A 12,995-nucleotide genomic window follows, 5' to 3' on the forward strand; every position below is an offset into this window, starting at 1 on the left:
ATCCCCTTATGGAGCCGGTGGGTGGCTTGCAGGTGCCCTAGGAGGTGTTACCAGTGCCATGTTCCCTGGAAAAGATGAGCATCACCCTGGGGTCACGGAAAGTTAGCTTGGCTTAGAAATGGTTCCCTGAAATCCAGATAATTCTCCCCCCACCCCAAATCAAGGCGCAGAGAGAGACCACTTACCTTGGGCTGGATGACACGTGTGTTGGTGTGTGTGCATGTGCGTGGCGTGTATGTAGGGGAGATCCTAGAGCCCTCGATGCTGCAACAACCTTCCTCTCTCCTGCCCGCTCTCCTCCTTCAGGCGAGTTCTTGCTTTGTGCTGCTGCTTGGCTGTGTGTGCCCAAAGCCACTGCAGCATCTCTGCATAAGGATGTGCTCCTCCCTCCCCGCCCTCCCCTGCTTGCTCGCTCCCTCTCAGCCAACACTCTGGGTCCCTGGAGAGTGGTCTCTTGCTCGCTCTCTGTCTTTACCTCCTTTGCCTTGGTCCAAGGACCAGTCAGAGAGGGCCGGCGACTTGCAGCATCATACATAATTCATGCTTTACCTCAGCCTGAGCTGCTGCTCTCATCAGCCTGGATCAGGAAACCCCGGCCCTGTATTGATTGTCTCCTGCTCAGTAGGGCAGAGGGAGGCACATGGTGCGAGGGAGAAGCAAGTGGAGGGATAGAATTCCAGGATTATAGCCTCGCAGGTGCGAACTGGGAAGTGAAGGGCTCTGTGTCCTGGGCTGGGATATAAGGGTGAATTTGCCATGAGAGGGTCATGCCTCACAAAATGTATTACCGGGTACTAGACCCAGTGGAACCCCCTTAGCCTGAGATCTTGAGGAACCTCACTGAGCAGGGCACAGAATTATGCAAGCCTTGATTTGTTGGCTCAACACCTTGCGACATGCTGCTGGTGAGGGGGAAACTCTGCTTGAAGCCAAGTTTACTTGGAGATGGGGAGGAAGGGAATTGACTTTAGGTCTCCGGCCCATCTCTTAAAATACATTCAGATCCAAATTTTCCACAAGTGTGAAGGGAGGGAGGGGCATGTTCCAGTTTTGTCCCATTACAGAGAGAAGGCTAACGTCAAAGCTCGGACCCAGTTCATAAACTTCCTCTCATGTTCCGGGCCTGGGGTCCAGGACACTCTCTGCTGCCTACAGAAGCCGGGGTCTCCACTTTGCACCAGAAGCAGATGCTGTAGTGATCTCCACTGACGTGTCCTTGTAAATGTTATTTCTGTCTAGGCGTATGTCTGCCCCCCATGTCAGGAATGTCTGAGCACCTCACGGACGGTAATGGATTTATCTTCCCAATAGCCTTGGGAGGTAGGGAGGGAAGGATCGCTATCCCCATGCTGCAGATGGGGACTGACGTACAGAGCATTTAAATGACTTGCCCAAGGTCCTACAGGGAGGCTGTGGCTGAGCTGGGAATTGAATGCACGTTTCCTGTTCCCAGCCCAGTGCCTTAACCACGAGCCCATCCTTCCGCCTTTGTAGCCAGAGACACCAGGGGGAGGCGAGACGTTTATCAAGGTAAAACCGTTCTGCGTGAGGTGTGGCAGGGATGCCTGTGAGTTAGCAAATCGGCTTCACTATGCCCCGAGGGCACTGAAACCCCAGAGCGAGGGGGATTTCAAAGCACGCTGCTTCCCGGGGACCTGCGCACACAGTCACTGGTTGAACTAAGGTTCAAACCTTTTTTTTCCGCTAGCAACTGAAAATATTTATCTTCCCCAAATCAGAAATAAGATGAATATGGAGAATAAAAGCAGAGTCACCCTCTGCCCCCACAGTCAGGTCTTTCTGTTCACATGTTTACATAGCCAGAGCATGGGAGAGGGCACTGGGACCCTGGTGCAAGCAGGTGCAATGCCGCTGACTTCAACAGAGCGGTGTCTGCTTCCACCAGGCTGTGAATTTGGCTCATGATTTTTCTCCACAAGCCATGGAGACAGGAGGTGTCAGGTGCAGCATAGGCATCAGGGCAGGGCTGCCCACCTCGCTTCCACCCTGGAGAGATCCCTCTGCAGGGCAAGACAGGAATTCACTCTCCGTGGCCCATTCATCCTTGGCCTCTCTGCTGAGACTGCCCAAAGGGTGCTGGTTGGTTTGTGATGTAGACATTTGTCCCTGGAGGGGGCTAGATTGAGATCCCAGACTCATTTCACAGACCCCTCCTCCCCGAGCGGCTGTAGATGATAACCGCTGGCTGTCGCTACCACCCGGAGCTGCATCACGACTTTGGCCTGGCCGCCCCCTCCACTCCCCTGTGCTAATTAATATATTCCACCATGCTGCAAAGCACATGGTGAAACTGGACACTGCTCCCAGATGGAACTCTCCACACAGCCCTCGGGGCGTGCTATGCAATGATGAATATGCCCTGAACTCCCATCTGATGGCAACACAATTTAGGGTGGCTAATCAAACAGCTCTCGAATCAGACTGTGCACCTTTCTGGATCGGGAGGGGGAGACTGGGGAAGGTTGCAGAGACCACCCCTCGCTTTCTATCCATTCCATCTGGCCCTCCCTGGCTCCAGTGTAGGATAATTAATAATGTAGAGACCAGGTTTGGGTCTGTCCATTCATTAATGGCCTGCCATTACAGAAGAGTAATTAATGCATTAGTGTCTCTGAATTGATTGGCTGGACTCCAGAAGTCCGGTGTCCTTCAGCCAACTGGGAGTGGGAAGGAGGAAAGTTGTTTTGCAACTCAGTGGGTCCTCTTGCAAAGGAAAAAACAAGATGTTCTGTATTCCTCTCCTGTATCTATCCATTCCTTGGTCCTGCCAATTGCCAGAGTTTGACTGGCTGAACTCCTGCAAGAGTAATTCCACAGGTTAACTGTATGCTTTCAGATGAGATGTAAACCCAGGGTTGATTGGTTTGTCTGTACTGTATCACCCATCTTTGTAGTATCTGAGCACTAAGGGTAGTATTGAAAATCCCCTGGCGCTTTTTGCAGTATTTAGTGGGGTTAACCCAGTGTCTCTACCAAATTTCAACAGAAGAATATACATTCTGTCTCAAATTCTCCCTCCAGATTCAAAATGGATACGAGATTCCTTTTCAGTTCTTGCTCTAAACTGTTGTGCCAGGTTGCTGTGTGCTGTTAAGCATCTGCTTTGTTTCACCCCAGATATGGCTGCATTTCTTTGGTGGGTCGGTATACCATAGAGTCTCAGAGTTACGAACTGCCCGGTCAACCGCACACCTCATTTGGAACTGGAAGTACATTATCAGGCAGCAGCAGAAACCCTCCTGCGCAAAAGGCAAATACAGTACAGTACTGTCTTAAATGTAAACTATAAAAGAAAGGGAAAGTTTAAAAAAAATTGATAAATTAAGGAAACTGTTTCTGTGCTTTTCTGTTTAAATTAAGATGGTTAAAAGCATTTTTCGTCTGCACAGTAAAGTTTCAAAGCTGTATTAAGTCAATGTTCAGTTGTAAAGTTTTGAATGAACAACCAGAACATTTTGTTCGGAGTTAGGAACAACCTCCATTCCCAAGGTGTTTGTAACTCTGAGGTTCTACTGTCATTGGTCTATCAGTTTCTGGGTGAGCTTCTTGGACCCTTCAGGCTGTCTATTGCTGGCACTTGTATATTATGCTGAGGGGCTTCAAAGAAATAACATAGACAGATGTACTTTGTCACTGTTACCACGGCCACACAGAAGTGCGGTTTCATTCCACGGTGAGCAAGGGAGGGTGATGAATCTGGATTTGAAGCAAATCTCTGCACACATATAGTGCCAATGCTTTTGGCAGTGAGTGGATTCCATTCAGCAGTCCCTGGTGCTTTGCACGAATAGCCTCAGTCTGAGGAGGGGTTGCTCACTCTCTTTGCTTTTAATCATTGGGAAACCATTGCTCTAGTGTCAATAGCAATAATTTATACAAGTCCCTGAGTTTACACAGTGATTTACAGACACAGGATCTGTGAATTCTCCATGGCCGTGCATCTTGTGCAGTCATCCTGTGCAAAGTGCATGTGAAATGCTCCTAGATCAGAATGAGCGCATCATACCGTGCACCGAGATGTGCGGTAACCTGTGGCCTTTGCCACTATAAGGGGAGGAAGCAGGCTTAACACAGGATAGAAGGGAGGTCAGCTCTGCTTAGTGATGTCTGTAATGGGGCTTTTATCTGGCCTGGCCCAGCCCGGGTGTGGCGTGTTGCACACACAATGTCAAAGTGAAAAGTGCTGAGCAGGCCGTGGGGCATGCCAGCCATCTGATGCTGCCACGTGGCCAGCAGGAGGCCTTGCCGTAGTAGCAGGAGGGCTGTGTGGAGCTGCCTGACACATTGGTGCAATTGCTGCTGGACTCCTGTGTCCAGTTTTGGTGCCCACAATTCACGATGCGTGTTGATAAATTAGAGAGGGGTCAAAGAAGACCCACAGGAATGATGAAAGGAGTAGGAAACATGCCTTATAGTGCTAGACTCAAGAAGCTCAATCTATTTAGCTTAACAAGGAGAAGGTTAAGGGGTGACTTGATTATATTAGTATCTACATGGGGAGTAAATATTTAATAATGGGCTCTTCAGTCTAGCAGAGAAAGGTGTAACATGATCCAATTGCTGGAAGCTGAAGCTAGACAAATTCAGACTGGAAGTAAGGTGTGAATGTTTAACAGGGAGGGTAATTAACCACTGGAACAATTTACCAAGGATCGTGGTGAATTCTCCATCACTGGCAACTTTTAAATTAAGAAGGGATGTTCTTCTAGAAGCTCTGATCTAGGAATTATTGTGGGGCAGTTCTCTGGCCTGGGTTATGCAGGAGGTCAGACAAGATGAGCACTTCTGGCCTCAGACTCTCTGAATCTGGCCACCAGTTACTCTTGCCACGTAGCAGGAAGGAGAGAGGCGTGCGGAGTCACCTGCCATATTGACACGATGAGCATCCCACTTAAGTAGGTCTCCTTTGGTGTGCCCCTTCTCCGCACATACCATGTACCCTGGAGTGGAAGGGGAGCCCTGAGATGCACTACTGCTCAGCTCCACTGAGCTATCAGCCTGGCATGTGCTCATATCCAGCCTTGAGCGTTGTGCTGGAGGGCAATACCATGCACTCCCCTGCTGCAAGGACTTGGTGGTGTCACAGCAAGTGAGCCATGTGTGCCATACATGGCTGCGTACGTGATTTCTCTGATAATCCTCGGTGCTTTTGCTGGTCAGACAGAAACGTACAGATTGGAATCTGTCAGCCTCCCTGTGCCAGGACCGTATCCCACAACAGAAGGCCATTGATTACGGTTAACGGTGGGGCAAGCCTAGAGGAAACCCAGATGGAATGTTTGAAACATGAGCCAACTGCCGCAAAAGCCAGGGCTGTAAATCAGTTGGAGGGAGAGATGGAGAGCCTGGTGACCGGTGAGGCAGAGGGGTTGTGATTCCAGGGGTTGTCGGTACAGCTGAGAGTGCCGGAGGTAGAAGGGGATTTTGTTGTGCCCATGGCAGGTGAACAAGCAAAGCTTCTATAAAACGAATGGGATATTTTCTTCTAGCACAGCGGATAGGACCGGTCGCCCCAGGCCAGCTCAGTGCGGCCCAAGTGATATAAGCTTTTTGGGTCTCATTTCAGGTTCTAGCAGACTAGTGGCCACATCACTCATTATCCTTCTCTCAGCAGAGAGGCCAAAGTCTTGAATGGGCCATGGAGACGGAGATTGCTCCAGGTCAAGCCTGAAGGAGAATGGCCGGGCAGTGTTGGAGAAGCTCATGCTGCTGTCTCAGTTGCCTGTTCTGGGGATGGAACAGATGGAGAGAGCAGGAGAAACCTTTCTTGTGGGCAGCAAAGACTAGAAGCAGCTTACTGAGTGTAGGGAGACTCTGCCTGTCTGTCTAGCTTCCTATATTGAGCTCATCCCTGTGGTATCTGGGCACCTTCCTTTGCAGAGGAGCATGTCTCTTTAAGATGGGTGTTCTCACTCCCTTCACAGAGCAGGTAAAATTAGTGGCACTACAGGTTTGCAGAAGGAATTTCAGGCAGAGTGCATTTGCCCAGATTATAATTTGTTCTGGAGCCAGAATACAGAAGACGCCTAATTGTTTTCCCCTGTTATCACAGCTAAAAACCAACCCACTTCCTCCCCGCAAATGTCACTGATATGAGTTCTGCCCACGTCACTGCTGCAAAGGCTGGGCTTGGTTTTCTTAGAAAGTTTTGGTTGGCGTGGAGGTGACAATCTGTCAGTACTGTCAAATCAGCTGGGGGGGGGGTTTCAGGTGGTGGTCATCTGACGCTGTGTCCCTGGGGTGAGGAGAGGATGACTCTTGCTTAGAGTGATGGGAAACGGACTGAAGCCGCCATTCCACCAAAGGGGTTAATTTAAGGCAGTCTGCTGACATTGATCCAGACTCCCGGGAGGGTAGGCAGAGGTCAAAGAAGAAGTGGGTATGGTTATCCTGCCATAAAAAGCGACTGTGGCTAATGTGTGCATGTCTCTCTCTCAGTATTGATTTAAAAGATGAGAATGGTTCCATTATCAGTCACCTCTGGCTAATAAATATCTTATGTTTCCTTTATCGATGATGGAGGCAGCAGGAGAAGGTGGGCAGAGTTTTTTTTTTTTTTTTTTTTTACTGATCTGTTGACTTGGATCATCTGATATTTTGGAGGATCCAGGGAGTTCTCCTCAAAAGGGGGTGACTTATAGGCAGTCCCATATGGCCCCCACCACTGTAGAATCTAGATATTAATGACTTTATCCTCCATTATCCTTCCCTGTAAGGTAAGGAAGAATTATTATCTCCACTTTAGATGACGGATCTCGTTGCTTCTGCCTTCTCCTGAAACATTGCCGATAGATTGTTACCAGTCTCGATGGAACCAGTGGTCTGATCTGTTATATGGTAAATCTGAGCTTCCGAGTGGTTTTCCCTCCAGGGAGTGAACGCAGTCCACCTGCAGCTGACTCTCTCATCAGTTATCCATGTCCTCACTGTTTGGAGTGCAAAACGCCCTTGAGGAGAGCAGCGATGCTGGTGGCTAGGGGATAAGGTCAGAATTGACTTGAGCAGAACTGAATGCAAAGGAAATAAGAGAAACCCTGGGCTCAGTCTGCAGTTGTCTCTTCCGCCCGTCTACACTGAGAGTACGTCAGCACAAAAGAAACCCCCCCGCCGTAGTGAGACTCAGAGCTTGAGTCAGGTGACGCAGGCTTACGGGGGCTCGCACTACAGGCCTAAAAATAGCTGTGTAGACGTTTCGGCTCGGGCCGGAACCTGGACTGTGAGACCCCCCCGATCCGGGGTCTCAGAGCCTGGGCTCCAGCCTGAGCAGGGATATCTACCCTGCCACTTTTAGCCCTGTAGTGCAAGCCAGAGTCATTTGACTCAGGTTCTGAGATTTGCTCCCACAAAGGTTTTTGGGTTTTTCTGGTGGTGTAGACATGCCCTCAGAGTCCACGCCTCCTCAAATGTGACATTGATTTGTAGCACTTTGGTGTGGCTGCAGGACCAGCTCACCCCACCTGGTGTGGGGGAAGAGGGTTGTTCAGAGTTCCTGGGGGTGTGGCCCACCCTGTCGGGAACACCCCACATGGGCCTGGCTGGCTGATTTTGGAATGTTGCCAGCGCCCCAGTTCTCTTGTGTGGATGCTGCTGTACTGGAACAGATGGTGGGGGGAGTGCAGGCCAGGTTGTGTTTTCTGAGCCGTGGTAAGGAGCCCTGCTAAGCACCCTGCCCTTCTGCTCTGCCAGAGGTCCCAGCAGATCCTGCAAAATAAGCAATTGAATAACTAAATAAACAGAGTCACTGAGAGGTGCACTCTAAACAGGGTCTTATTGAAGCTGCTACTCCCATCAAGTGAGCTGTAGCTCACGAAAGCTTATGCTCAAATAAATTTGTTAGTCTCTAAGGTGCCACAAGTACTCCTTTTCTTTTTGCGAATACAGACTAACATGGCTGCTACTCTGAAACCAGATTTTGATAGACACCTTTCCAGGCCACTTTAAATACTGCCTGACAGACAGACAGTGCAAAGTGGTGCTTGTGAGGTGTTCTGGGGTTGCCCGAGATTTTATCCCGTTTCCACTTTGGCAGTCCAGGGCTGAGAACCCCCTATTCCTTTCCCTTCCCCCTCCATAAATCTAAAAGGGTTTGGGGAGCCGGGCTGATCAGTTAATCCTTCCAATCCAGCTAAATTTCAACAGCACTGGGCTATCAGGGCACCTACTGCAAGTATTTTAGATACTGGATTGTGGAAAGCGAAGGGAAAAGTTCAGGTGTTTGGGGGGAGAGCACTCACTGCAGCTGCAGGGGGAATTGGGAGGCTCTAATACTTTCATCCTATTAGCGAGATTCAGAGCAATTACAGTTTCATTAGCCAAATAGGCTCTTCTGTTCATCGAATTCTCCACCTCCCCATAATCTCCCCCACCCCCTCCACTTCAAGGCTTTGCACTGGGGATTTGCTGCTAAGAGCACTGCAGAGTGCCAAGAAGGCAAGACAGGAACAGATGAAAAACACCGTGTTGGCCAAGAGGCAGACGAGGTGTCGCTCGCCCCCTCATCTGCCAGGCCTGGGCCCAGAGACTGATGTGTGGGAGGAGGAGAGAGACAGTTTAAACCCTGATTCTCTTGTCTTTTCCATATGTTTGCTGACATACCTGAGTTTCCTCCTCCTTGTGACTCCTGATACTGGGAGAGGAGCACAATGTAAATTGGGGGGCACGTGACCGCCCCACATGTTGCCTCTGGGAGGAACTTCCAGCCCCACCTCCCTGGGCCAGGGAAGCCAATCTCACTGGCTCCTGGGGAGCTGGGGCCACAAGAGTGGTGAGCATGTTCCTCTGAGTCCCCCAACCTGGGAGGACTCTCAGCACCATTGTCTCCCAAGAGCTTGCGGACAACTCAGTAGGGGAGGCACAGGGCATGGGCAATGCCCCTACCTCTGGCTGAGCAGAGGCCAGGAAACCTGCTCCCGGTGCCTTCCCCAGCAACCTCCCATCCTGCACCCAGCCCGTGGGCTGCCATGCTCTCCTGCCTCACCAGAGTTAGGGGCTGGGAATGGAGGGATCGGTCCTTCTCCCGCTGCGCCTCCATGGGGGGAAGATTTGGCCTGATTATTTAACGTGTGTGCCCTTTATCTGAGCTTCAATGGATGGATTACAAGCCCTGACTCTGTGGTGCCACAGAAAGGAGTTGCTGTTTGCCCCTACGCTCCTGTGGATAAGAAATACACACCAGGCTGGTGCTCAGATGAGAGTCCTGCCTTGTTAGAGAACAGCACATGACAGTCTGGACTCTGGAGTATCTCCCAGCTCTGCCACAGGGCTGCTGTATGACAGGGAGCGCGTCCTGTCCTGTCTCTGGCCGAGTGTGTTCCCTGTAAAGGGGGGATAATGATACTCCCCTGTTTCCCAGAGGCACTGTGAGGCTTTTGTGACTAAGGCAGTTAGTGAGGTGCTTTGGGAGTGTTGGATGAAATGTAACATAGCTGTGCAAATTATTTGAAAATGCTGTTCACCATTATTGCCGGGCTTCTCTGAGCCATAAGGGGAAAATGAAACTCTTGTTATAGACTGGAACGTATGTGCGGCACAAACATTTAAAACCGCACAAGATATAAAATAACCGTGAAACTTGCCATCTCTCACAATACCTTCCCTGTCCAAGAGGGCACCAGACAGTCTCTCTGTGATTCATTTCATTCCCTCTCTGTGAAATGGGCCTTTCTACCTGCTAAACATTTCATACGGTGCTTGCCTGCCAAGCAGCTGACAGGTGTGGAAGTGCTGTATTAAGGGCGCGAGTCACCAGTCCAAGGGCTACCCATTGCAAAGAGGAATCTTGCACTGGAAAGGCTGAAATGCAATGAGATGTGACTGGCCTGAGTGGGCAGGCATTGGTATTTGGAGGACTTGCTTCATCCCTGCCTGGATGGCAATTCATTCCCCCCTCCCCCCCGCCCCAATTTTTCCAGGATGCCTCCAATGCTCTCTGTCTTGAAGACAACTTATTCTCCTAGTGCTCTGAAGGGCCTTCCTAAATGGTGTCAGGGAGCTCTCCAGGACCGGTCATTGAGAAACACTGCCCTAGGCTGACTCGTTCTTTTTGCAACCCACCTGAGTGCCAGAGATCCTCCAGCCTGTAATGGCTTCGTCTTAGAGATGAAGAAAGGCTCCCATGAGGCAAGGTGCCAGGCTCAGGAGCTCGTGCTGTAGAACTACGCGTCAGTAGAGCTCCCCTGCCTGAGCCTAGTGGTTCTGGCACACACTCTGATGCCACGGTGCCGGAGGCCATGCAGGGGCATGAATAGGTACATACCAGGGGGCACATGGCTTGGTGGGTGTCTATTGTATTATGGGCCCAGGCCTGCAAGATGCTGAATGCCTCCAGTGGGGTGCTGTGTGCTCTCAGCTCCTGTTGACCTCAGCAGGAGCTGAGGGCACTCATCATCTCACAGGGCCTAATCAAGACAACTGCCAAGATGATCAGCACTGGCAAGTGACTCTGTATGCCTGTCACAGGGTGGGCTGGTCCTTTAAGGAATAGGGATCAGCCCAACTGTGCCTCTTTAGCCCCCTCCCAGCAGGGGCCGGCTCCAGCTTTTTTGCCGCCCCAAGCGGTGAAGAAAAAGAAAAACTCATTGAGCTGCTGCCGAAGAGGAAGAGAGGGAATGAAGGACTCGCCACTGAATTGCCGCCAAAGACCTGGACGTATAGCCCCAATAACGCATGGAGTGCCACCACTTTCTATTGGCCGCCCCAGGCACCTGCTTCCTTCGCTGGTGCCTGGAGCCGGCCCTGCCTCCCAGATCCTTTCCCCTGACCTGGCATATCCCTGCTGGTTCCTTCCTGACTGAGCTGTTTGCCTGCTTTTTAACTGAGGACCTAGTGACTTGCAGGGCTATCACCTGGACTTAGCTGTCTCCCAGATGGGGCTAACTGGGCACAGGAAGGGCTGAGCCCGCATCCTTTAAAGGGCCAGCCCATCCTGTGACAGCACTCAAACTGTGACACCTTAAAGAGCTCCACTTTTCAGAAAGTGCTGAGCTCCTGTCCACTGTAAATAAGGCCTTTTACAGTGTTTCTGAAAATAGAGGTGCCGGAGTCAGTGTAGTCACTTGACAGTCTTGGCCAGCGTGTGCGCAGCTTTGCCCGGAAAAACACGGGTGTCAATTTAGTGGATAACAAAGGATGGATTGAGCTTTCTAAATGGCCTGATCCATTTCAGTGAATACTTGAGCAAGCCACAAAGCTGCTAAAAGGATCCACTGTCTTTACACAGTAATGCCCACACTATTACTCATTGTTTATAAGAGGCCAAAAGAGCGTGTGTCACTTTACAAATGCGGTGTGAGACATTCCCTGAGGAACTTGCATTCTTGTTTGGATTGATATGGTACGAAAAGCTGACAGAACATTTAGCATGAGAACCCACACCCCCTAAACTCAAATGCACTACTGTGCGTGTGTGCAATAAAGACCCAGGATCTGTGAATGTTTGTCCATAAAGAGGGAATATTGTAGATATTCAAATATTACAAAAATGATTTTGAAATAATGTTAAGGAACTAAAGACCGGCACACAAATGTGAGGAAATGCCCAGCTATGAAATGCATACTTAGTTGGGATAAAATGAGAGAGGCTCTTAATCCTCATACTTCAGGGCATAAATATTCACCTGTTTGGATCGGGAAGTAATTTCCCCTTGTGACAAGTTATTGCATAAATACCGGTAGGCACATTGCATTGGTCATTGACCCGAGACTTCTCACCAGAGAAAAGATGGCAGACACCTAGGCTGGTCTGTTTCAATATGGTACTATGTCTAGTATTCCTACCCGTTTAGGACAGGAGGGAGCGATTAGGACAATTGATGATGGGAAAGTTTTGATAAAAGCCTTCTGCTCTGTTCTGTGTTGTCACCATGTTTCATATATTTTTGTCTTAAAAACGCTATAATCTCACATTATATGGCTGGCCCCAGTCCTCTATCCTGGAGAAAGTCATTGCAGTGAAACCACACCCATTTACATCAGTGGAGGACCTGGCCCTGCATGTTGTAGGCTTTCATTCCAAATAATGCAGGACTGGAGCGTTTGGAAATTGTTAAAACTCTGAAAACAAAAACTGCTGTAAATTGGGTAAGGGCCAGACAGCATCTTCCTATGTGTCCATCAGCGGTTTATTGTTCTAGGGCTTGATCCTTCCCTCTGATTTATGGCATAAACCTTTCTGAAAAATCAGGCACTGCCCACATTTGCATGAGTACCGGTAGCTTTTTCTCCAGGCAAATGGAAGGCAAAAACTTTGTCGTGCCATTTTGTTTTATGTATGTCTATATATTTTTTTCCGGATCTGTCTTCTCTGCCAAGTTTTACCAACAATAATATTTCATGAGCCAGTTATGAAAGCTGGGAATTCTGATGCTCATGCTGCTAGCATAACATACAAAGTATACATATTCTTACCATGCCGGTGGAACTCGAGCACCATAAATAAGACTTTTTATTGTCCACACTGTGCAAATAAATATTGTGCAGTGATTTCCGCTCAAAGAAAAGACTCTGCCTTTGGCCAAAGGGGGTTGCCATGTGGTTGACCGCTCCTTCCATGTCTTGGTGGATAGTAACCACACACGCAGGATAGTCAGCCCTCCCTCCTCCACCTTTGTCAGACAAACCAGCCAGAGCTCAGTCCTACAATAGGTGACTTCAGTGGGAGTCATTCCTGAGGACTGCGGGACTGGGCCTTTAATGAGGGGCAGCGGTGACTATAGGAGCAATGGGCATTTCCTTTCCTGTGCTGATGCCATGATTGAGGGTGAAACGGAGACAGGCTGGAAGCTGGCTTGGTAACCCTGGGGACTGAAGTTATTTATTATGATTTATATTGTGGTAGCACTTAAAGGCCCCAGTTGAGAGTGGGGTCCCATTGTGCTTGGCCCTGCACATAAGAGGACAGTTGTGGGTTTTTTGTTTTGTTTTGTTTTTTTTAAATCCACAGAACTATTCCAGCTTTGAGAGCTGCAGAGCAAGGT

General features: G+C 49.6%; 2 protein-coding genes across 6 annotated transcripts in view; one reads left to right on the forward strand and one right to left on the reverse strand.

Annotated features, from left to right (window-relative positions):
• CNTN2 (contactin 2) overlaps positions 1 to 448 on the reverse strand; it is a 42,627-nt gene extending 42,179 nt beyond the window's left edge. Inside the window, exon 1 of the mRNA XM_038379860.2 lies at positions 186 to 448. The gene's annotated coding sequence lies outside the window, so the exon portion shown is untranslated. The remainder of the gene's footprint in view (positions 1 to 185) is intronic.
• The window catches only part of RBBP5 (RB binding protein 5, histone lysine methyltransferase complex subunit), a 168,345-nt gene that overhangs the window by 88,671 nt on the left and 66,679 nt on the right, over positions 1 to 12,995 (forward strand). Inside the window, exon 15 of one of the 5 annotated variants that reach the window (XR_006276468.1) lies at positions 3,139 to 3,251. The exons of the other annotated variants lie outside the window; for them this stretch is intronic. The gene's annotated coding sequence lies outside the window, so the exon portion shown is untranslated. Of the gene's footprint in view, positions 1 to 3,138; positions 3,252 to 12,995 lie in introns of those variants that run through there. 5 annotated transcript variants of the gene reach the window in all.

The sequence above is a fragment of the Dermochelys coriacea genome, chromosome 21 (genome assembly GCF_009764565.3).
Source record: "Dermochelys coriacea isolate rDerCor1 chromosome 21, rDerCor1.pri.v4, whole genome shotgun sequence".
NCBI classification, from domain to species: Eukaryota; Metazoa; Chordata; order Testudines; family Dermochelyidae; genus Dermochelys; species Dermochelys coriacea.